This window comes from Anthonomus grandis, chromosome 4 (genome assembly GCF_022605725.1).
Source record: "Anthonomus grandis grandis chromosome 4, icAntGran1.3, whole genome shotgun sequence".
NCBI lineage: Eukaryota > Metazoa > Arthropoda > Insecta > Coleoptera > Curculionidae > Anthonomus > Anthonomus grandis.
Window position 1 is genome coordinate 12,525,322 of NC_065549.1, and position 25,631 is coordinate 12,550,952.

General features: G+C 31.9%; 1 protein-coding gene across 1 annotated transcript in view; it reads left to right on the top strand.

Moving 5' to 3' along the window:
• Positions 1 to 25,631, top strand: part of LOC126735075 (neuroligin-1-like) — a 545,354-nt gene that overhangs the window by 236,427 nt on the left and 283,296 nt on the right. The gene's annotated exons all lie outside the window — the stretch shown is intronic.

A 25,631-nucleotide genomic window follows, 5' to 3' on the forward strand; every position in this document is an offset into this window, starting at 1 on the left:
CCAAAGATTTTATTTGATTAACCTTTTTTTACCTACCTCGTACCTACATTTAAGAATAAGGGTTCAACTGATAATGTCAGCAATTGCCCATTTATTTCTTGTCATTTCTCTAAGATATTTAAGTCGATTTTAAAAGATAAGATAAATTTTTATTTTGAACAGAATAATTTATTTCATGTAGGTCATGTAGTTTCCATCATATGGTTTTCACAATTAGATGTCCTCAACGTTGACTAGATAGATTTTTCTATCAAAGGGCTTGGACATATATGCCTCTTATTCTATGATCTTTCAAAAACATTTGAATGAAAACTTTGGCAATTAATAATGAATGACAGATTCAATATTAAGTAAAAAACTAAAATTTCCATCTTTCAGATACTACGCAGTTTGTTTAGTTCAACAATAACAAATTACAAAGAAAAATTATTAAACATGGAGTGCTGCAAGGCTCATTGTTTGTCCGGTTATTTTTTATTGTAGTAATGATCTTTCAAACTCTCAAATTGACTTTAGACTTATACTTTTTTCTGATAATAGGTCCAACATTACAAACTATCACCCTGCAAATCTATTGATGACTGATCTGACTTAGGTCCATTAGACTGATTTGTATCACCTTTCGTTAAAGTGATCATAATCTGTCCTATGATGACAATATTATTTTTCTTATAGTTACTCTGGATTTCTCCTCAAATTGAGAATAGCGTGTTCTGCAACTAAGTAATAAACTTTCCAAGATTATTTTTCTGGTTAAAGCATTTTCAGGGTATGCATTTCTTCCCACTCTTTAACTAACAGCCTACCATGGGTATCTTTCTTGTTATATGTCATATAGAATATTGGATTGGAGGTATAGTCTTTATGCTTAGAAGATTTTTAGATTGCAAAGAAGGTGTGTGAGAATTTTGGCAAGACTGAGTTATCGTAAGTATTGTCAGCAATATTTTATAACGTTTAAAGTTATTTTTCATCTCTATTATATCTATACATAACTAGTCTATATTAAGGAAAACTTAATAGCAAACGCTTTTTTTCCATTGAGGACTACCTCCAAAATAATTTTTGAGACTTAGTGGGAGTGTTTAACTTTATATTTAACTGTATTTTTATGTTTTACAATACAATCACAAATGTCTTTATTTTATATTTTCTTTATTTATGTTTGTTCCGTGTGAAAAAATATATTACAATAAATTTTAAATAGACGTTGTGTGTTCATTCCAATATACAATAGTTTGGAGATTGTATTTTAATAAAATTTTATGTACTTAATGCCTCTAACATTCAATTTTATGATTATTTAACGTGTACAAACATTTTTACGTATTGATACTAATAAATATTTTATTTGATTTGATTCGATTCTATTTTTAAAATTGTAATTGTTTTTGTATATTTACTCGTTATTTTTGTCAATAATTCAATAATTTTGTTTTTAAAGTTTTGAAAAATAGTTTCTTATTGGCAATTTAAGACTTACAAGAAAATGTTATTACAACTCTTTCTTACATTTAATATAATTTTTTAACAAAAATTTCATAAAATTTAATTTTTTTTATCAATTTTCATAAAATTTTAATAAAATAATATTTAAAAAAATTAAAAAGACGATTATCGATTTACTAGGTTTCTATCGCAATATTCATACTTCTCTCTTACGTGCAATTAAAAAAATATAAACAGGGTATTTTAAAATAAGATGCTAATCCTTAAGAGGCTTAATCCTGAAGGTATTTTAATAATTCACTCATGTAATATTTTAACTGTTGAGGTATAGTTTATTAAAGTTTTAAGAACAAACAAGTTATTTTAATAAAACTTTAATAATGCGGGTATTTTTTTAAAATTTAACACAAGGCCTCTAGGCATTAGTAGCATTTTTTTGGCGTAATCTTTTAACTGTTCTATTAAAGTACGTTAAAGTCGTGAGAACACAAAAGTTATTTCAATATAACTTTAATAACGTTATGCATATTTCTTTGAAAGTTGGTACTTGCCCTTTGGGTAGAAAAAGCAATTTTTTAGCGATGAAAATATTGTATTTGCTACCACTTTTTTTTAAAATAATAATTATTTTTAGAATCCCCATTTTCTTTAAAACATTTCTTATTTTGTTGTTTTTTACGACGTTCTTACGAGACGTCTTTTTCACATAAAGAGTTAAAATGTTATTGTAAATATAATTTTAAAGTAGACAGTTTTTAAATTACAGGGTGGCAAGCATAAAAAAATTTTTTTTGGTAATTTTCTTGATAAATTTTTGTAATATCTCAAAGTAGAGAAAATCTTCAAAATTTTAAGTCAAATCTAGTTTTATTGCTTTTCCATTGCCATTCCATTTTGCTGTTACTATTCCGTATTATATTCATAAGTAAAAAAATTTAATCAAATATTTAAGAATTTTATTTTTCATTCATTGTCGACATAATGTACAGATTGTGTTTGATGAAATGTTGAAAACGTGTCAAAAAACATACTCTGTATATTATTATAATTTTGCTTTTAAAGAAAATTGTTCAATAATGCTCGCCATATTATAGCCAAATTAAAAATTAAAGCTTGTATTTTATTTCTCTATTCTCTCTATAATATAAAAATAGGAAAAAATATTTAGTTATCATTAGAAATAATTTTTTCATTTTCTTAACTTTCCTATCAAAAAAAAATTAAATAATTTTATGGTCTAATAGAATGTTTATACCACTAAAAAAAATTTAAATTTTCCAGCCAACTAAAGTCAAAATGTTATAATTTAAAAATCATTTTTAAAGAAAACATATAAAATACTTTTTTATTAGCTTTCCAAAAAGCACACTAAAATTACCCAATAAAATGTGCTTTCAGGTTCACGTTGAGAATATATTTACTAATATTGTGAAAACATGCTTTTAATTAATAAAACTCATTAATTAACCAAATAAATTTAGTGCACTTGCACACATTTATTAAAATTAACTTAATATCGATCCTATAATACCATATTTTTATTTTAGCCTAAATCTCATTTCGCCCAATTAATTTAGATACACACAGGATATTGACCAAAGCTTTTTATGTGGTCATTACTATTTTATTATGTTCATTTTCATAATGCTTTACAAATGATTAAATAACTTCACTAATTTTAATCAAATAACCAAATTATGTTAATATATATTAAATTTATTAATTATTTAATCTATTTCCCGGATTTAATCTGATTTTGTTCAGAGATTACTATTGTTAACAATATAATTTTATTATGAGTTATTTGAAATAAATTAATCACGGTTTGTGTATATAAAATTTACATTAAATAGTTTTATAACATCGTAACGTTCATTACTTTCTCTTTGAGCTTTGAAATTATTCAGGTACAATTTGATTTCGTTAGCAGAACTGAACTTATATAATATATAAGTATGTCAACATAATATGTTGACATACTGGAAGACGCGTTTACTTACACCGAATTCTTAAGATCTTACTTAGTAAACTTCTTGGTTTTGGCATATTCTGTCCAATTTTGGACTGATTGAGGATACTTACTAGTGGAACTCAAAGTATGCATCTTAAAAACTTCGTATCTTCCCCATTAGCAATTTCCTTAGGGGTACCAGATGAGTCTCACTTGTCATCAAAACCTAAAAATTTCTCTATGGGTTAGTCCATTCAACTATTGATTGTCCATATCTCACTAAACAAATCACTTTACATGTACCATATCTTTGTATGCTTTTTTTGATTTTTATTACTTGGGCTTGTATTTAGTTATTTGCATGATTTTCTGTTGAGCTTAACCCGTAAAGGCTAAAGATTTGTATTAAATAAATATAAATCTTTAACTAGCGTTTCTTTTTATTAAGTATCAAAAGGTATTTGATATTAAGTGTTTTTTTACACATCAAGAACGATTTTTTTGGTTTATTAAGAAAAGTAATCAAAAGCTAAGTTTCTCTTGATTGACTTAAGAAACCATGATGTTGAATGTTTTTTCAGTTTTTGTTACTGTAACTCATACAGATTACTTTAAAAAGAGTCTGATGGAGCTTATAGTTAAAAATTCTTAAATGTTACTTTTCTATGAATTTTGTGATTAACTAAGTTTGCTTAATCAAGTTGCAGTTTCTTAAAACCCAAAAAAAAAATTTTTTTCTAAAAGCCACAAAAGGTGGTATTTTTTTATATCCAAAGTATTCGAAAGTTATTTTTTATCTTTTTATAATTAACGCTACTGAAATTTGTATTTACTTTTCCTAATTTACTTTAATTTTTTACTATATTCTTTAAATAAGAAAAAACTACTTTAAAAATCTTAAGAATTTTTTTTTACTATTCAATTTTTACGCAAAAAAATTTACTTATTAAATAATTACATTGCATCGGTATATACGATATGTATTAATTTTTCTAGAGCTTTTGACTAGGTTAATCATATAATACTGTATTGTAAGCTTGATACTTAAATTATCATATTTTTTTTTCTCTTATGGATATATGGTTCTGTTACTGGAAAATTACAAGTGAAAATGGGTGATTTTATATCTAAAGTTACTGAGGTCTTGACTGAAGTGCCCTAAAGCTCTCACAATGGTCTTAGATTATTTTGTTTAAGCTCTTTTTATTAGATTTAATAATTAAGATATAGCTTAACCCCTTCAGACCTGACTTTTTTTTAATGGCAAAAAAATATTTTTTTCGAAGATTTAGCTAATATGACATTATCTGAGTTCATTTATATAATTTTTTATATATTTTTTTTAAATTTTTTGTATATTTGTTTGATTGTACATAGCCATGTACATTAAGTACGGAATTAAAAAAAAAAGTTAAGCAAATACATATTTTTTATTTTGGCATAAAAGAAGGAAAATGATATAATCCTATTTGGAAAAACGGTGGAAAGTTAAAACGCAGTTTCGATTTTTAATAAGACACAAATGCACACCACACTTGTTACAAAATACATGTGACGTTGCTTTACATCCAGCCACCTTGCATCTAGTAGCTTCTTTTTTATCATCAAATTGGGGCATATGATCTACCCTAACCAACTGAACTTCAACGAGTGGGCGAGTTTCCACTTTTCTTCTTACTGGATGAGGAGCGGATGGGGTAGCACTAAAGAATAATGATGGTCGACCCCGTTTATTTGAGGGAACCTTCTGACCCATTTTTATTAGACTTTCAGCAATCGTCATCCTGAAATCGAGTAAGTCCATAATTTTTTTTTTTTTGGAACGTTACAACGTTGGCAGTCTTTTTTATATTCCAGCCAGCTGTTAACCAAAGCAAAGTCAATCATATGCATCGTAACTCGCAGTGTCCACTTTTTTGATCTGATGAATATTCTGTATAAACTTATTAGTTGATCTAAAAGATCGACTCCTCCCATGCTGTGATTATATTTTTTTGCCACTTCTGGCCTGCTAATTTGTACATATTGTGAGTTTATTTTATCCCACCGCTTTGTTTGATCTTCTAAACCTTTACCTACGCAATTCGATGCCAGACAAACAGTTCTATTATCTAACCATTTTACGACTACTGCGCTAACAACTTCTTCGGAAAATCCTCTTGCTTCTTTTTTCATATCTCTATCGCTCATAACGGGAGGCTGAAAAAATCTGTTTATTCTTATAGTCCCAGCAGCAAGTATCTCTTTCTTTTTTAACTCAACAAGAAGCAAATAGGAATTGAAGAAGTTATCAAAAAACAATTGATGGCCTGGTTGAGAAATCCTGTTTGCAAAGTGAAGAATTACACTAGCTCCCTGTCCAAATTTTTGAAGATTGTCTTCATTTAAACCAGTTGTCTTTCCTTGATAAAACACAAAGTCATAAGCTTGTCCACTTTTTCCACATAACACGAAGACCTTTATTCCCCATGGACATGGTTTGCCTTTTATATACTGTTTTATGTTTATAGATCCAGTGAAAGGAATCATTTGCTCATTAACACAAAGTTGACGTTCGAGGTTTAATTGCAAACATCTTTTTCTGACAGATTCTATAATTGGCCTCACTTTAAAGAGTCTATCTTTTGATTCAGTTAGCTTTTCCAAATTATTTACGAAATGAAGACAGCTGCGTAACTGAAAAAACCTATACCTTGACATGTTTTCCAAAAAAGCATAAATTATTAGGGTACGATCCCAATACATTCTAATTCGAGGAAATTTATTCAGGCATCCAATCAAGATATGAAAAGCTATTAAAACTTTTATTTCAGATTCGGTTGTTGGTCTAAAGTTTTTGACGTTATTTTGCAATGCATAAATATTTATATACATTGACATTTCTTCAAATAGTTTTTCCGGAATATACCTCAAGAAATATTCAATAGGGTATGCAGGCTCAATCAGGGTCTATATTACTAATATCTTGGTCTTGATTCCATTCTTGTCTTATTGTTTCAAATTTCATTTTTTTCCAAGTAACCCCACTTTTATTTTTCTTTATTTTAGCTGCTACTACTGATAAAGATTCGTCATCACTGCTGGAGTCATCGGCACCGTGTTGGTTTCCGTTTCTTTCCTGAAGTTGCTCATCCATCTTTGTCACAGTGTCAGGTCCTACTCTTGGTTCACCGGGGACGGTCATGCTTTTTAAAATATCGTCTTCGTCTTCATTTTCTTTAATTTCTTCAATATCCGACAAATCGCTATAAGTTCTTGTATATCTTCTGGGTTTTCAAGACTATACTTCTTTTTATATGCACTCATTTTTAAAATCAGCTTACTAATATCTAAAAGAAAATACAATTTACAACTTACAACACTTCATACCATGTGTACATCTACATGGACAAGTCTTTATACCAATAAAGACCGTTTGTACATACAGGTGTACATGAACTTTTAGAAAATAATAATCTTAGAAAAATAGTCAAGTATTTTATATAAAATAGTAATATGAACTTTATAAACCTCTACAAACTTTTCACACTCATTTAAAAAAAAAAATACAAAATCCATACAAAAATCAACATAAACAAACCACAGAGCTTACCTTGAATCGATAATGCGCAATAAAACTAGGTCATGTTTTTGTTTACTACTTCACATTTTGTCTCATAGATGGCACTAGAAAATGGTTTTTGCGTGGTAAATATGTACATAAAGAAGTACAATTGGTATAAACTATGAATGCTTGCGGGTTGATTAAAAAAATAATCAATAAAGTCAGTGTACATACCCATGTACACCGGGTCTGATGGGGTTAATACCTTACATAAAGTAAATATCACATATATGTTATTCAAAATATAATAATTTCTAATAAAATGTAATACTTTATTAGTCAAACGATGGTTCTTGCAGTGGAGAAGATACTCTGATAAGAGCAGCACATTTTTCATAAATTAGGTCGGTTTAGTTTACAAAAAGCATAATATTGGTGGGCACTAAAACAGCACTTTACAATTTTAAAATTAAAAGGCTTTATACAGGGTTTTCCAAATCATGCGATAATTGTTTAAAGTAGTTTAATTACAGATGGTATTAAGATTTTTACGGAGGTTGGGACTCCAATCATCTTCAGAAAAACATGAATTCTTTTTTTTTAATAGATAATAAAATAACTCACAAACTCAACAAAGAGTCCTAGTAACTTCGTATAGACAATTAACAACACACATTTCAATGTAAAATATGATTAATTATGAAACAATAACAAGTCGACCTCGTAATTACTTTGAGAGTATATTACTTAAGACAAACGTATTAATTTCATTGATTCTAAATTTAATAAATATTTGTTTCGCTTAATAATGTCGATTTGGTTTGGAAATGGCGTTGCAGATATAGGAGCAGCTGAACACAAGGGGCATCTTAATTCAGAGTTTGTTTTAAAACCTTGTATTAGTCCATATGTCAATATTATTGTTCTTTTTTGTGTAAAAAATGTCGCATTTTATACCAAGAGAAGACGTTTTGTGAAAAAGCCCTATTATATTTGATCGAATGTTGATTGAAGTTTATGGTAAGCATACTCTCAAAAAACGATGATTAGGAACGATGGTTTCAACGATTAAAAAGTAATGATTTTGATGTGAAATTCAAGGATGTGAAAATGCATATTTGCTAGCATTATTAGATAAATACGCAAGTCAAATATTTAAACAGTTAGCAAAGTATTACATGTTGCCCAATTGACCATTTCCAAATTGTCATCAAAACATGGGTTTCTTATGAAATCCAGGAAAATAATTTGAAAGGCGAAAAACCATTTGTGAAATTTTGTTCGCCAGATAAAAAAAAAGTTTTTTTGCACCGTATTTTATTAGGAGATAAAAAGTAGATTAATTTTTACAATACAAAGTGCAGCCCGTCATGGGTGGATCCAGGTCAGCTGTCCATAACAGCCTGTACGCAATATATACGAAAAAAAAATTATGCTATGTATTTGTTGGGATAGTAAAGGTGCTGTTTATTATGAATTGCTAAAACCTGGTAAAATAATTACTGGTGAACAATACCATTAACAGTTGATTAAATTGAATCGAGCATTAAATTAGAAACGTCCCAAAGACTAGATACAAGCTTGTAATTTTTTATTAATTTTTATTAGACGCCTATTTTAATGCTTTTTTACAAGTTTTAGAATGTTTTCAAAAAAAAATGTTTTGTAAAAATTGTACAAAGTGTCCGTAAATTCGAAATTTCATAACATTTGAATTAGACATTTTGTACACATAATTTCTGAATAATTTAACTGATGCCTGTCACAGCGTTTTTCAAAATTCTTACAAAATTTTGGAAATATTTTTTTTTTAGAAAAATGCAATTTTGTTATTATATTGTACAAAATATTGATAACTCAAAAATTTGAAAGTTTGTGCATATATTCTGTGGACCACATTTAAGAAAAATATTCTTTTTTTCTAAAAATTTTACCAAATGTCCCTAATTTAGGAATTTGACAAGATAAAAATTTGTATTAATATCTGGGCAACTTAATTGGATACGTACTTCAGCGATTTTCAAAGTTTCGGATTTTTTTTTTGTTTTTTGTGAAAAATGCATTAATTATTTTAAAAAAGTTGTACAAAATATCCATAATTCAAAAAATTTGACAAGATGGAAATTTGAGATTTTGTACAAATATTCTCTAGATAATTTAATTGAATACCTATTGCAGCGTTTTTATTTGGAAAAATATTTTTTTTTTGAATTGTAGAAAATTTCCATAACCTAAAACTTGACTACATACAAGTTTAAAACTTTGTTCAAATATTTTCTGCACAATTTGACTAGAGACGTTTTTCAGCGTTTTTTTTTTAACAAAATCATGCCAATACTCGTCCACATATTGCAAACTGTGTTAAAAATATTTGTTATATATCAAATGGGACATCCTTCCCCACCCTCCGAATTCACCAGATTTGGCTCCTTCTGACTTCGATCACTTATGTCGATTAATGCAGCATGGACTTCCAGAAACTTTTCAATTTTTCGAACATGATAGATGGCTTCCAAAAACAAACACTTTTTTTCGCAAGAAATCCATTCCTTGACAAAAACATGAAAAAAGATTCTCAAACTATGGTCAATACTTTGATTATTAAAATATTCTATTTTTATATGATAATAAATATCTAGACAAAAAAATTGATATTATTAACTGAAACACTTAAACAAAAAAATAATTGCTAGTTACGTTTTAATTTTTGAATTTCTGCATCTGTTTGTAAATGGTTTTTAATAAATAAAAAAATCTGACCAATAAAATCAAACTTTTTTATTCTTCTCTTTCAAGCGACATTTAAATAATCTCAGTAATAAAATTTTATTTTACAAATATCCCATATATATCATACCCTAAAAATTTTAAATGCGATTAAAACAAAATCCAAAAATAAATGTACAATTAGGGAATTACAAGTTAGCCATCGAAGCGCAGTGCGCAACAAATTTAAATAATATTCCATTTTATCAACATTTTGTCCGATATTAATATTCCGGATGGGGTATTATTATTGTACCTAAATTCGATGTTGGTGACGGAAACAGGTTTTCTGCATTATCCTCTAAATCTGATTAATAAAATATGGAAATCGGCCCCTCATTTGGGAATCGAGCGCGTATATTATAAACAAAAATCCGTATTAGATATTAATCGGTTTGCTTAATAAAAATTTGAGTGATATTTAATGAAATTTAGGGATTACACAATAAAAATAAAATTAATAGAAATTTAACCACGTATAAAAAAATATTTTGGAAAGCATTTAAAAAGTTATTTGGATCAAATAAAAAATATTTTGTGATTAAAAAAAATATTACCTCCATTGGGACATAAAAGATGTAAGACAAAGGTGTTTTTTTAATGATTTAAAATCATATCAATTATATATAGGAAATGAAGCAAATAAGAAAAGGATTTTGATTTACTCGATAATTCATTAATTGTATTGTTATCAATACTATAAAAATATTGCTCGCATTGATAATTTAATAGACAGGTTAGGGAATTGAAGATTGTCCAAAATAATGGCATGTCTATAGGTATGTTTTAGAATAACAGCTGTAATAACAGCATGTCTCATTTTGCTATAACTCCACGCTGCACTGTTGAATTTTAATTTTTATTCCTTGCGACAAAAAACTGTTTTAAATGTAGTTTCGAATTTTGAGACATCCTTATGTCTTCATGTTTGTCTTACATGTCACATAGTACAATTACTTTTTATCGAAATGATTCAGGAGTAAGAACAACTGAACGAAATGATTTATAGTGCGCTAGCAGTGGTAGAAGTGAAAGTGTTAAAGCGGACCTGGGTATGGACCATAAAACTGTAGTACGTAGGTAAAACATACTTAGTAACTATATATTTCGTAGCCTTCAATTTACATAAATAAACAAAAAATATTTTTTTCTCTAAAAACCTCTCTTAAAACCTGAGAGTTCTTATACATCTGATCACTCGAATAAGAAGCATTCTTACCATATGTTCTTTTTAAAAACATTTTTTTAATTGTTTCTAGTAGTTTTATTCCCCAATTTATTCCGTATTGAATATGCGAAACAGCAAGCATAATAAATACAGGGTGTTTCAGAACTATGGGATCAAACTTCTGGGGGTTATTCAGTGCAACAGAAGAATCCATTTGAGTATAGGAACCTTTGTCTGGAAATGCGTCACCTACGCCACTACGGCCCGAAGACGCGTTAAAATTTATAAAATACATTAATTACCTCAATAGGATCTGCTGCATTTATTTTTACCTTTTGTACATGATACCATAACAACAATTGTTTAAAATCAACGCTTATCAATGCCAATTCTCAATATCATGTTTAAAAATGTTATAGCTTACAATTTTTAAAAATTTATTGCTAGTGGAAAACTTTACCAATCAAGAATTGGCGGATATGCATTTGGCATACGGAGCAACAAACTGCAATGCACGAGCAGCATCGCGGTTTTATCATACAAAAAGTTTATTGCGGTTCATCGGCGGCTCGCTGAGACAGGCATGTTTAAGACCAAGATGCATGATACTGGTGTTGCTCGAACCGTAAGAACGGTCGAATTTAAAGAAGAGGTGCTTCAGCGAGTTGCCGATGAACCATCAAATAGCACACGTGACGTCGCTAAGAATATGAATACGAGTAACGCTTCTGTCTGGCGGGTACTACACGAGCAACAACTCCATCCTTACCACTTCCAGAAAGTTCAAGGTATGACGGCAGCCGATTATCATCCTAGAGTTCAATTTTGTCGATGGCTTCTGGATCACATCATTGCACAACCATATTTTTTACGATATGTTTTGTGGACCGATTAAGCCTCACATTTCACAAGAGACGGTATTTTTAATAGTAGGAATAGCCATGTTTGGGACGAAGAAAATCCTTATGCAATTTTTCCAAAAAAACATCAGAATCGTTGGTCTGTCAACGTATGGGTAGGCATTGTTGATGATTATTTAATTGGGCCATACCTTCTACCGGAACGGTTAACAGGACCTATTTATCTGCGTTTCTTGGAGGAAGTTCTCCTAGAACTCCTTGAAAATGTTCCACTAAACGTTAGACAGCAAATGTGGTTTCAGCATGATGGAGCGCCGGCTCACTTTGCTGTACAAGTACGCGAGTATTTGGCTCAGCGGTTTGGGCACCGTTGGATTGCCAGAGGTGGAGCAGTTTCTCGGCCTCCTAGGTCACCCGATTTAACGTCGCTCGATTTTTTCTTGTGGGGACATGTAAAGTCTTTAGTCTACGAAACTCCAGTAGAATTAGAGCTAGACTTAATTGGACGAATAAGAGCAGCATTTGAAATCATTCAAAACGAGGATCAAATTTTTAGTGTAGTCCGCCGAAATCATGTGCCGCGTTTAAATCGGTGTATTGAGGTTGGAGGAAGACATTTTGAACAATTGTTGTGATGGTATCATATACAAAAGGTAAAAATTAATGCATCAGATCCTATTTAGGTAATTAATATTTTTTCTAAATTTAAACGCGTCTTAGGGCCGTAGTGGCGTAGTGACATATTTCTGGACATGGATTTCTATATTCAAATAGATTCTGTTGCACTGAACAACCCCTAGAAGTTTGATCCCATAGTTCTGAAACACCCTGTATACTTAAGCTGTGCAGGTTTTAGAATTTTCCAATACTTCTCTAATTATTACTCTGAGATAAGGATAAATAAACGAGAACTCCGCTTTTCTACCTACTTCTATATTATCCTTTCATTTCATTAATAGTGTTTGGATGTTCTGGAAGTTGTGTTTTTCTAGCATAGTTTGTCTAACTAAACCAGAAAAAATTTACTTTGTTCCAATACTTTTCTAATTGTTAAACTGAGATATGGATATATAAATAAGAACCCTGCTTTTCCACCTACTTTCTATATCATCGTTTTATTTCTTTAATAGTGTTTGAATCTTCTGAAAGTAGTGTTTTTCAGCCATGGTTTGTCTAACTGAACCAGAGAAATATCATTTTGTTCCAATACTTTTCTAATTAGTAAACTAAGATAAAGATATATACTATATATAACCCCGGTTTTCCACTTACTTTCTATATCATCGTTTCATTTTTTATTAGTATTTGGATCTTCTGGAAGTAGCGTTTTTCTGGCATGGTTTATTCAACTAAACCAAAAAAAACATCACTTTGTTCCAATACTTTTCTAATTATTAAATTAAGATAAGGATATATACATGACAACCCCGCTTTTCCACCTACTTTCCATATCATCGTTTCATTTCTTAAGTAATGTTTAAATTTTTTGAAAGTAGTGTTTTCCTGGCATGGTTTGTCAAACTGAACCAGCAAAACACCACTTTGTTCAGAGTTTGTTTGAGCCAGGCCTCATTTTTAATAATCTTAATAATATTACTTAGTCTTACGCTTATTTTCTTTAATTCCTAAATAGGATGTCAGGTCTCGATAGCGCAGCGGTATAATGCACTTACCCATAATAAAAGCTTTTAAAGGCGGTAGTTCAAACCCCATGACTAACTGATTTTTTTGAAATTTAATTGCTTATGTTCCTTGTACATAGCATGTTGTTTTTGTCAGGCGCTTTTACTTCCAGTGTTATCATATAGCTGGTTAGTAACAGGTTGTGTTGTTTCGCCTATTTAAAATTTTTCCATATCACTATTTTATTACTGTACTACTGCCTGGATCTTGTGGAAATTGTATTTTTCTTTGATAGTTTATCGTACTGTAATAAAAAAATAATATTTTATTATAATTAATCATGATACTCCTACTAACCAAAATATCGATATAAGTAAGATGGTTTAACTCAAATAAAATATCCTAATATATCGATAGGTTTAAAACAAATTTTTTTCTTATTTGTTTATCGCCCTTATTTTCGATTTTATCCATTTAAGTCCGTCGTACAGTTCCAACATCCGAAACCGACGTTCTGCCGAAAGTGCGATTTCCGCAGCGTTTCCGGCCTCACAGCCCCCGTACAATCCAGATTTCTATCTGTGAACTGGAGCATATGCGGCTAGCGAGGCCCGTTCTGGAATTAATAACTGTCCAGATAGTTCAGTTTGACAATACGACAATGCCTGACAGCGCAAACGGCTGAAAGAAAAACGCATTGCTTTTATTTTTCAATCCTTTGACATTTAATGGGAAAATGGTAGATGAAGAAATCCGGATTTATATAATACTCAAATGGACTTTTTTAATAATAATATCCTGAAATCCACCTTTAATAACTATTCAAAGATGTTTCTTAATTAGAATTTAATCCTTAACAAGAATTAAAATGGTAGATGAAGAAATCCGGATTTATATAGTACTCAAATGGACTTTTGTAATAATAATCTAAAATCCACCTTTAATTATTATTCAAGAATGTTACTTAATTAGAATTTAATCCCAAACAAACATTCGCAATAGATCTTACAAATGCACAAAAATTTCTTACAAAATTTCAAAATTTTAGTCCTGAGCGATTGATGCTAAGTCGCATTGAGTTATTATCATCAATAAAATAAAATGCGCACATTCACTTTATTTAGAAAAGACAAAAATTAAAATAAAGTGTTAAAAAAATACTAGCGACCTCTAATTCTGAAAATTTTCACTTTAAGATTTAGGACGGATTTTCGTCTGGAGGGCTGTAGGAAAAATTTTCTTCTTTTGTACCTTGTTGGTTTAAACTTTCGTAATCTTGGTTATATTCTGTTTCCTCACCGTAAGCAATTTTCATATCCTAATTCTTCGGCAAAATGTTCATATTCTCTTAGATAGTGGGCTCTGTTATCCGAAATGATCTTTGATTTCGGGTTTGTATTGTGCGCATATGAACTCATCAGAGCCATTTTTACTTATTCCAGATAGTATTCTACTAGTTGTAGACATTGGGGTTGGGGGATTTGGTGGTTTGTGGGAATTTTCTCTAGAAAATACATTTCTTGGTTTCCCAAAGACTTGTTCATTAGTGGGAAAATGTTGACGTATTGGTCGAGGTTGAATATTTACAGGTTGGCCCAGAAATGGTTGTTTAGGAATTGCACTTGCATTATTTGGATACTGAGAATGGGGTTGAATACTATTATTTAAAATATGATTTAAAGCTGGTAAAAGATTAACTAAAGGTTGTTGGATTTGTAAAGGCATAAAATACATATGAGTAAGGTTTTGATGGTTATTTATTTGGGAATGTATTCTATTTTGGTAAATATTAAAATTCTCTTGTCGTGGAGTAAACGAACGAGCATTAGTTTGTTGTTCAATTAGGGAATGATTTAAAACATGTGCACCTGCATCATTAATGTTTTAGGATTGTGGAACATTAAAATAGTTCGAAGTTCAGTTAAAGAGTTAGAGATTAAAACTGTAACGGCTGTTAGTTCTGTTTGTATTAATAAGGCGTCTTTAGTGCCTTAAAGAGATATCAGATTTTAAAAGTTTAATTCTTTCGATAAAGTCTAAAATGGGTTCTCTTCTAGATCGAGCAGAAAATTAAGCTGTTGAGCAAGAACTTGTCTGTTTATTCTATCACCAAAGCGTAGCCTTAATGCGTCTTTTATTTTGGGCCAGGTAGTCAAATCTGGTCTACAAAGTAAGAAATCGCTTGCTTCTTCGGTAATTTTAGAGAAAATTGCAGCAAAAACAAATTCTTTAAGAGATTTATCGGCGGTGCCTACACAATATCTATTATAAAACTTATCTACGCTTAAAATAAAAGCTCTAAATGTTCGCTATTGCCTGTAAATGTTTTGAGGGTACGAGCAATCTCTTTTGCAGCTGAGGGAGTATACATATTTCAATTTAAAGGATTTAACGTAATATTTAAAAGAATTTCTATAAGAGTGTAAACGTCAATTTCGGAATGTGACATTAACTTTAATAAGAATTAAGATGAAAAATAATGAAATATAATTTAAAAATTTAATTAGTGTAAACAAATTATTTCACACTTTTAGTATTTTTTTTTAAATACACATAACAATTGTATAAGGTAAAATATAAAAATGATAGGAATGGAAAGGAAAACTCATGGTTACTTACACTTACGATTTTTGTCTTCGCAACTGTGGTCTTTTTGCCTTGGTTACTGTCTCAGCAAACAGTTAATACTGACGATTTTCTGGGCTTCGGCAATGTTTTTTGCAAAATCAGGAACCTCTGAGACACTAACACGAATGACTGCGCCAGTGATGGAATTATATATGAATACTAACTTTTTAACAAATTAAATTTATTCAAATAATTCTGCACAAAAAAGGTTGACTATCTATTTAACTACGATCTTTACTACTTGAAAATTAAAAGAAAATTATGTAAAAGTAAAACTAATTATGGGAACTAATATTAACTTATAAATACTTATTTTGCGATACATTAATAATGAAATAATATTATTTGAATAAGCAGGATTGTCCGGTCATTGGGGTTATTGGCCTGGTTGCATCACATAACTCTCGTTTTAGCCTTTGGTCCAAAATCAATATTTAAATCTCTTCAGCACTGTTAGTATTTAAAAGTAAGTCATTATTGCAGTGTTTAATTTAAGAAAATTTGGGTTGGATTGAATTCCTAAAGTTAAGAAAAAAATAATAAATTTCATATCACTGAATCGTCCACCTAATATTATGGCAATAATAAGTGTTTGGAGGATCTGGAAAATGTACTGATATGCTTTATGCTAAATTGCAATCATATTTAATAGACTACTCCTAAATGAACGGTTCAGTTACAGTTGGTGTTACTTGACCACAAACTGATGCTATGTGGGGAACCGACTAATTTAGGAAAAAACTGATTTTTAAGTGTGAGTATCCATGGAGAAAATATACGAAATACGATACTGTTTTAGTACTAATGTCATTTCTCCTCACATATTTTATGTTCCATCCGTTTTATAGGAATCTTAAAAAAAAAATCAAAAAAATTAAATTAAACCAAGGAGTATTTAGGTTAGGTCTTTTTTTAAACCTCTTCCATGAATCATATAAAAAATAGAAATAACGTTTCGTCACAAGCAAATGATTAGTATTTGATTACTATCATACTTGTTATATCCTTTAAGGCTCTTATATTATTCGCTACAAAGATATCTATTATATTATCTAGAAGGGTCAAAATACAGTCTGTCTGAGAAAAGAAACTGTCATATCTTTTGTGGTAATTATGCTAGAATAATTATTATTAACCAAAGGATACTATATAATTATCTAACAAAAGTTTTAAAAGTCTTTAAAATCGGATAAGCGGTTAATGAGTTACAGCCATTTGAATTTTTCTTGATGTCACTGAAGGCTTCGGAAGTCGACGTGGAACTCCAGACTTGATATCCCTGGATCTATATAAGCTAGAATCATGAAATAAAGTTTGATCACAAGCAAATGATTAGTTCTATCATACCTGTTATAACCTTTAGGGCTTTAGTCTTATTCCCTACAAGGATATTTATCGTAATATCCAGAAGACTCATAAGACACTCGGCCTAAGAGAAGAAACTGTCATATCTTTTTTGGTAACTCTGCTTCAATGATTATTGTAAAATAAAAGTTGGACACTATATAATTATTTAGTGAAAACTTAAAAAATCTATAAAAGCGGATAAGTGGTTGATGAGTTACAGCCATTTGAATTTTTTTTTACGTCACCGGCTTCAGACGTCGACGTGAAACTCCAGACCCGATATCTCTGAATCTGTCTAAGCTAAAGTCATGAAATAAAGTTCGTTCAAAAGAAAATGATTTGTTCAATAATATTTATTATAATCTTTAAGGCTCTATGATTATTTGTTCCAAGCATATCAATAATGATATCTAGAAGGCTTATCAGACACTCGGCTTGAGCCAAGAAGCTCTTATACCTTTTTTTGTTATTATGCTATAATAATTATTATTAAATAAAAGTTTGAATGCCTATAAATATCTGACGATACCTAAAAAAATTCATTAAATCAAATGAGCGGTTGATGAGTTACAGCCATTCGAATTTTCCTTGAGTTCAGTGGCAGCTTGGGACGTCAACGTGAAACTCCAGACCCGATATCTCTGAATCCATCTGAGCTAGAATCATAAAATAAAGTTCGTTCAAAAGAAAATAATTTGTTATGATCTTTAAGGCTCTAGAAATATTTGTTACAAGGATATCAATAATAATATCTAGAAGACTTATCAGACACTCGGCTTGAGCCAAGAAGCTCTTATATCTTATTTTGTTGTTATACTATAATAATTATTATTGAATAAAACTTAGAATGCTTATAAATATCTAACGATAGCTTAAAAAATCTATAAAATCAAAGGAGCGGTTGATGAGTTACAGCCATTTGAATTTTCCTTGAGGTCAGTAGCAACTTGGGACGTTAACGTGAAACTCCAGACTCGATATCTCTGGATCTATATGAGCTAGAATTTTGAAATAATATTTGGTCGTAAGCAAATTATTATTTGCATCATTTTTGTAATTACTATTAAGGTTCTAGTATAATTCGTAACAAAAATATTCATCATATTATGTAGAAGAGTCATAAGACACTCGGCCTGAGACAAGAAACTATCATATCTTTTTTGAGAATTATGCCAAAATAATTAATATCAAACAAAAGTTCGAAACCATATAATTTATCTAACGAAAGCTTTAAATATCTTTTAAATCGAATAAGCCGTTAATAATTTACATTCATTTTAATTTTTCTTGAGGTCAGTGAAGGCTTGGGACTCCAGACTTTATATCTCTCCATCTTTAATCACGTGTATAGTACGTCTTAAAAGCAAATGAAGTAAAATGACTTTAGTAAACTTAAAAATTTTTAAAATTAGTTTAAGTATTACAAAATAAGTGATATAAACTGATTTTACCTTAGCATGATTGCTTCCAATTGCCTGAGAGATAAAATGTATGCTTTTGCTCTGGTCTTCAGAGACTTTAGAAGATAGAAGAAACAGACCAATTTTCCGCGTTCGAGAGATGCCTTAAGGGGAAAAGGGTGACCTGATTTATCTCAAGGAATACATTAAAAATGGAATTACTCAGAAACTGCTTATAGTAGATAAATAAAACAAGACACATTATATAAAGAAAAGAAATGTCTAAAAATTGTCCAAATTACTCAAAACGGTTTAAATGTAAGCTTCTAAGCTACAGGAGCTTTAAGAGTGTCATGTTATAATAAATTGCTAAAGATTTTCGACTGCCTGGACTTGCAGGTAGCTAATTTATTTTCTTCATTGCTTCTGATATCATTGACCATATTTACTAAATTTGTTGTGAAACATTAGAAAATTATTTCTTAGAACTCAAAATTATTGGAACAGAAAAATCTACTAACTATCCCATTGATTATTTAAGAGGTGTTTTTTATATTCGATTGCTTATTATATTAATATATTTACGATTAGCCAGCTTGCTTCTTCTGAACTAACTTTTAGGCTAGAAATGAAACAGCATTTTATAAGCCAAATACAACTCTAATATCGACATAGGTATGTGTTTTTTTTTGCTGAACCAGCCTAAAAAAATATTTTAAGTCTCTTTATAGGGTATACCGAAGTGTAAGAAAGGTCCTTTCTCCTAGAACTGATGATTTTTTTACTTCAGGTGCTTCTTTACGACTGAATTAAAAAGTATTTTTAAATTGAAGTGTAATTTTTTCCTTCATCCGAATTTATTTAGAGCTTGTTAACTTTTAAAATAGCATTTAAATCCGCATCGAGTTTGCGAACGCGACTTTGATGTAATTTAACCGACTCAATCTTGCATTTGGGACACTCTATACATAAGTGGCTGACAGTTATTTTAAACAAATTAATTTTTTTTTATAATAATGCTTTACAGTGATCATTTTCAAAAATTCGCACTGTCGTTATATTATTTCCGACAAAGATCCCAAAGCTTACCAACGTCTCAGGTGCCGCCACTACAACAAAAGCCTCTCGTCTGTCATCCCCGCATGTTTGCTTTCAGCTAATTCTAAATAAACTTGTGCAGGCTGGGCTAACAACCCTTGATTTAGCATGTCATTTGTTTGACATATTAATTCCAGGAATGCATTTATTTTCTCCTATACAACAGACCCCGGCATAGTATTGTGAGTTAAATGTTACGAGTTAAATAAATGAGATATATAAAGGCATTCTTTATGATAAAAAGAAATATTAGGGGTATCGTAAATACAATAGCGTCTTCATAAACTATAACAAAAAACACAATTTCTATAAGATCTAGGTAGCAATTTTTAAATTATTATAGGATAAATTATAGGTGTTTTTGGCTTGTTTTAACATAATAAACGTTGATTTAATATACAAGCCATTTTAAATTAAAGTAGCGACCCTTTTAAAGGCCTTAAATTTAATTCCGTACAGTCTAGTAAATCCCAGTTCAGTTCACAGCGCAGGGAAATGTCCTGATAAGTTCAATATTTTATTTTCCAGTTTCTCGCTACGTTTGTCAATATCGATACACGCGCTTTGGCTCTCGTAAATTTAACTCTCTAACATTTTCATTTCATCGTTTTCAACAAATTTATCGTCTTGACTTGGTTCTATTAGTCAAAACTGAATAAATAAATTTCCCATTTGAAAAATAATTTTCTTCATCCGTTCTGGCTGATGTAAATGAAAGTATAAAGAACAGTGTAATACCGTGCTCCCATTTACCCAGTCATCAAGAGTTATTGTTCAGATATTCAAAGAGCCTTCTCTCACCGTTTGTGACGTAGAAACTGCAGCGTTGTTCAGCTGTCTCGCGTCAGATGACAATACATTTTCATGATTATTATATTACGTATAACCATTCAGAGGTTAACGAGAAATTCCTTCCTTCGTAATACATTTCTCCTTATGACTAAAACTGAAGCTTTTGTGGAAAAGTGACTGAGCTGTAAATGAGTTTATTTTAAAGTTAGCTGGGTGAGAATTGGTGGGTGTAGATAAGATATTGAAATAGCTTGAAGAGAAATTAGAAAGTCGATAATATACAAAATTTGAAAACAAAACAATTAAATTTTTAATTCAATACAAAACTTCAAAAAGATTAGATGTGTCGTAATAAAATATTGACGTACCAACTTTGACAATCAAATGGTTTAAGGCAAGATAGATTATCAAATTAATGTCCGGCAGTACCTCAACCAAATAATTTCCAATCAGTGGAGAGGGAGAGCAAGACCAATGGAATGGCCAGCACGATCTCCTGATCTAACATCACTAAGACTTCTTTTTATCAGGATACATTAAAAATAATATCTACAAAACAAAACCCGTTAACTTAGCTTACTTAAAAAGACGAATAACGGTTGCTTATTGGTAACTAGCTTGATCACGACTGAAATGTTAAGAAACACTAGAAGAAGGATGTTGCTAGGACGTTAAACGCCCTACCTAAGCGTTTTTTTTTTAATATGTTCCTATTTATTTATTAAGGAATTTATATTATTTGGCTGAGACAGTGCATACGGAGCCATTAAGATAGCTTACTTGAATTCTTATTTTAGAAGAGATTTTTAGGAGGTTATATTATGGTAGGAAAATAAAAATATGCATATTTTTTTCGGATCTTCTAGAAATTGTATTTTCCATACATGATTTATGCATTTACATAGAGAAGTCAGATATTTAGTAGCATTCTTTATATACGGCTAACAATAAACTATACCTTGTATTTTTTATTATTACCCAGGATTTTGCCACTAGATACTCAGTTCCATATTATTAAGAAATACTTTTTTTTAGAAAGTGGTAATTCCCAAATTTAAGATTTTTTTTATTTTTCAGTTCAAACCTTTTTAAATTTTTGTTTTCTATTAGCAACATTTATTTTTCCTGCAATAAAGATGAGGATCAAAGAAGGATAATTTAGGTTTTTCCCTTTTTTTATACCACAAGTTAATTTCCAATTACTGTCTGGATTTTCTAAAAATTAATTTTTTTAGATTAACTTATCTAATTAGGAAAATGCACTATTTTATTTATACTTCAGCCTGAATTGAAAATATAAGAATGAAAATTTAACTTTATTCAGTTTTTCAATACTAATTACTGTGTGAATCCTTGTGAAATTCTCTTTATGTATGTATGTACATGTATTTATTCTTACTAAGTTTATGTCTACAATTCAAAGAACCTCATTAACCCCTTAAGGTTTCCAGAGATCATAAAGCAATCAGTTGATAACTCTTAAATGCTAATAGTAAAAATATAACTCATAATATCTCCTAAAACTGTTAGACTTAGGCTTAGCACTTAGCTTTTAAGTCCTCTCTTGCATCCCTTTTTAATGAAATATGCATTTAATAAGCAGTTTCGAACTTATTAAGTAAACAGGTGGTAAAATGTCACACTGGTTAAAGTTTGGTTGTTACAGTCAATCTTAGTTACTACTCAATCAAAGTCGAAATAAGAAGTTGGTCACGAGTTACTCCAATGTCCCATTACTCCTTAGACTCTAATATGGGTCTCTCTCCAAAACGTTGGTGAACAATTAGAGGTCCAAGAGTGGTAGTATACTATCGAGTCGAGTCATTATGAAGTTACTCACAAAGTCTTTTTATTTCCCCTATTATCCTAATACTCAAGATCGATATCTCTCTTTTCTCTCTCTTTAAACCTTAAGTGATCAAGCCTAGGTTAATACGCTTACTGATGAAGTGAAGATCCGTAAATGCCTTTATGATTATAAATTTCTAGTTACTAGTTCAATTGTTGTGTGTTGATGCAATATAACAAACTATTAAACCCTTAAGGGCTTGTACTGTGATTTCAGTATAAGCTCCATTGCTGCTGGTTAGCAGAAGTGAGTGAAAAAACTTGCTAAGAAGCAAAAAGGAGTGTAAATAATATTATGTGTATATAAGGATAGCAAAAATAGGCCATAGTTTATAACTGCTATTCTGAATAACTGTTCCATAAAATATAAATGCACAGGTTCATATGACCTGTGATCTTTCGATGAAGAGAAATAGTATTTAGGGAAGTAATCAGGCAGCAGTTCTTTTCACAAATATTTGGTCCTTTGAGCCGGATATATTTTTCCGTCAGTCCTTAGTGGTAACCAACAACCATCAAGAATCTTCTTACTTTTTTTTTTTTTTTTTTGGGTCGGTGGAGAAATTCTTTATGAACACTGGTTACGCGGCGCCGCCCCCAGTAGTGTGGGACTCAGTGTCGAGTCTGTCTCGTCCTATACCCACTAAAACTCCACCGCTGGGTGGTGCCTTGTGGCTCCCTACACTGCGGTCTGCTAAGAAGCAGTCCTATTGTGTCCCATATGTTTAGTCCCATAGGTTCAATTCTGTAGCTTCAAGGAAGTCCAGGATTGTGCCCAGTGGTAGATTTCTTATACCCTCTGGTGCGGGTTTCTCTTCCCCGAGGAATGTTGCCCTGGTTTGATTAAATGCTTCACAGAAGCACAGTATGTGAAGAGTTGTTTCGTCCTCCTCATTGCATCCCCTACATAGCGAGGTAACTGATTTCCCTAGCGTATGCAGGTGTTTCCTGCTGGGTGCATGGCCTGTAAGTAGCCCTGCGACCTTTCGCAGTTGTTGTCTGGAGAGGCCCAGTATGTTCTCACCCTTCTTGAAGGGTGGGCTGCCTATAAGTTGTTTGGATTGTTCCATCTTTGGCAGCTGCTCCCAGTAGAATTTGTTCTGGTTTGTTAGCCAGTTGCCGATTTCCCTCTTCCAGGTCTTATCGCTGACATAACATGTTGGTTCAGGGCCTACCAGGCTGTTGCTGGCTCCCTGGGTTGCAAGTTGGTTAGCCCTTCTTGCAGCCTTATTGTTGCCCATATTCTCTGCTAGGATTATCTCTGGCCTATTTTGCGCTTCGGCGAGGTTCCTGAGTTCCTCCCAGCAGCTTTGCACAGTCCTTGACTTAGTCTCGAACTGTTGTAGTGCAAGTGTCGCAGCCTGGTCTCCTGTGAAAATTGCGAAGGTTTTGCCTCTTGGCAGCCCTTCTCTCATCAGTTGGACACAGGTTTGAATTCCTATTATGCTTGCCTGTAAATTTGTTGTTTCGAGGCCCAGGTTTAGCATAAGTTGTCTGCCCTGTTGTTCGTCCTCCACCATGCCCACAGCTACCCCGATCTTGGATCGTTTGGTTGCCGTGTGCCATACTGAGTAACCTCTTTGCCTGAGCCTGTTCGCTTCTGCGTCCAGTGGTCCCCTTTTTTCTTTGATGATAAAAGGTTTGTCTAGGTATGTGACCTTGGTTCTGTCTGTTCTTAGGGCCAGGCGCCCAAGGTCCTGTATTTTGTCAAATAGGGCATTGTGCCCATCTTTCGATAGGATTGTTGCGCCATTTGACAGCAGTCTTTTCGCCCCCGTTATAGCTTCAGCCCGTACCACTAAGTGTAGCGGGCTTAGTCCTATCAGGTTCTCTAGGGCAGCAGTCGGCGTTGTTGACATCGCTCCTGTTATGCCCAGACATGCTATTCGTTGTGTTTTGTTGAGTATCTGTATTACAGTCCTCTTTTCTGCCGCATGCCACCATATAGGTGCTGCGTATGTAATGATGGGTCTAACCATTGTCGTGTACATCCAATGTACCATTTTTGGTGACAGTCCCCATGATCTACCGAACATTCTCTTGCAGTACATAAGAGTTTTCGTGGCTTTATTTGTAGCTTGGATTACATGTTTCTTGAAGCTGAGTTTTTTATTCAGGGTTATACCTAGATATTTGACCTCGTCTTCAAGTCGCAGATTTTCTCCATAAAATTTTATGTTTCTAATGGGCTCTAGTTTCCTTCTTTTAGTAAAGGAAACCAGAGTAGTTTTTGTGGGGTTTACCCTTAGTTGTTCTTCCTCACACCAGTGCTCGACAGTAGTCAGGGCTCTTTGCATTTTTTCGAATACATAAGCCTGACTACCCCCTCGTGTAAGGATGACTATATCGTCAGCATATCCTATAGCAAGGATAAGCTGCCTCTCCAGTCGTATCAGCAAGCTGTCCGATACAAGGTTCCACAGCAGCGGTGACAGTACGCCCCCTTGCGGTGTTCCCCTGCACACTTTGGCCTTAACCGTTGTGCTGTTGAGATTTGCTGCTACTTTCCTATGATTTAGCATTTGGGTTATCCAGCCGCCAATCATGGGATGTATTCCTCGTGCTGCTATCGCACGGTTGATTGAGTCATATGACGTATTGTCGAATGCTCCCTCAATATCTAAGAAAGCTCCTAGGGCGATCTCTTTGTTGTTCAGAGATTGTTCGACCCTCTGGGTTATCTCGTGAATCGCTGCTTCACAAGATTTACCTGTTTGGTAGGCATACTGGTGTCGATGTAGAGGGTTGACCCGTAATACATTGTCCCTGATATGCCTTTCTATAAGCTTTTCCTCTGTTTTTAGGAGGAATGATGTAAGGCAGATTGGTCGGAAGGATTTAGGTTTCGCATAGGAGTCGCGTCCCGTCTTTGGTAGAAATACTACTTTTGCTTCCCTCCAACTCTCTGGTATATGCGCCGTGGCTAGACTTGCCCGCATTATTTTACATAGTGCAGGCAGCAGCAGTTCGCTACCCCGCTGTAGCATGACTGGCATTATGCCATCCATTCCGGGAGATTTAAATGGTTTGAAGGAATTTATCGCCCATTTAACCTTCTCGTAGGTTACTACCTTTTTCGCTAGTTCCCAGTGTTCCCTTTTGCCCCTGTTCGGAATGATAGGAGTTGGGTCCTGGGTATGTTCTGGTTGGTGGAGAA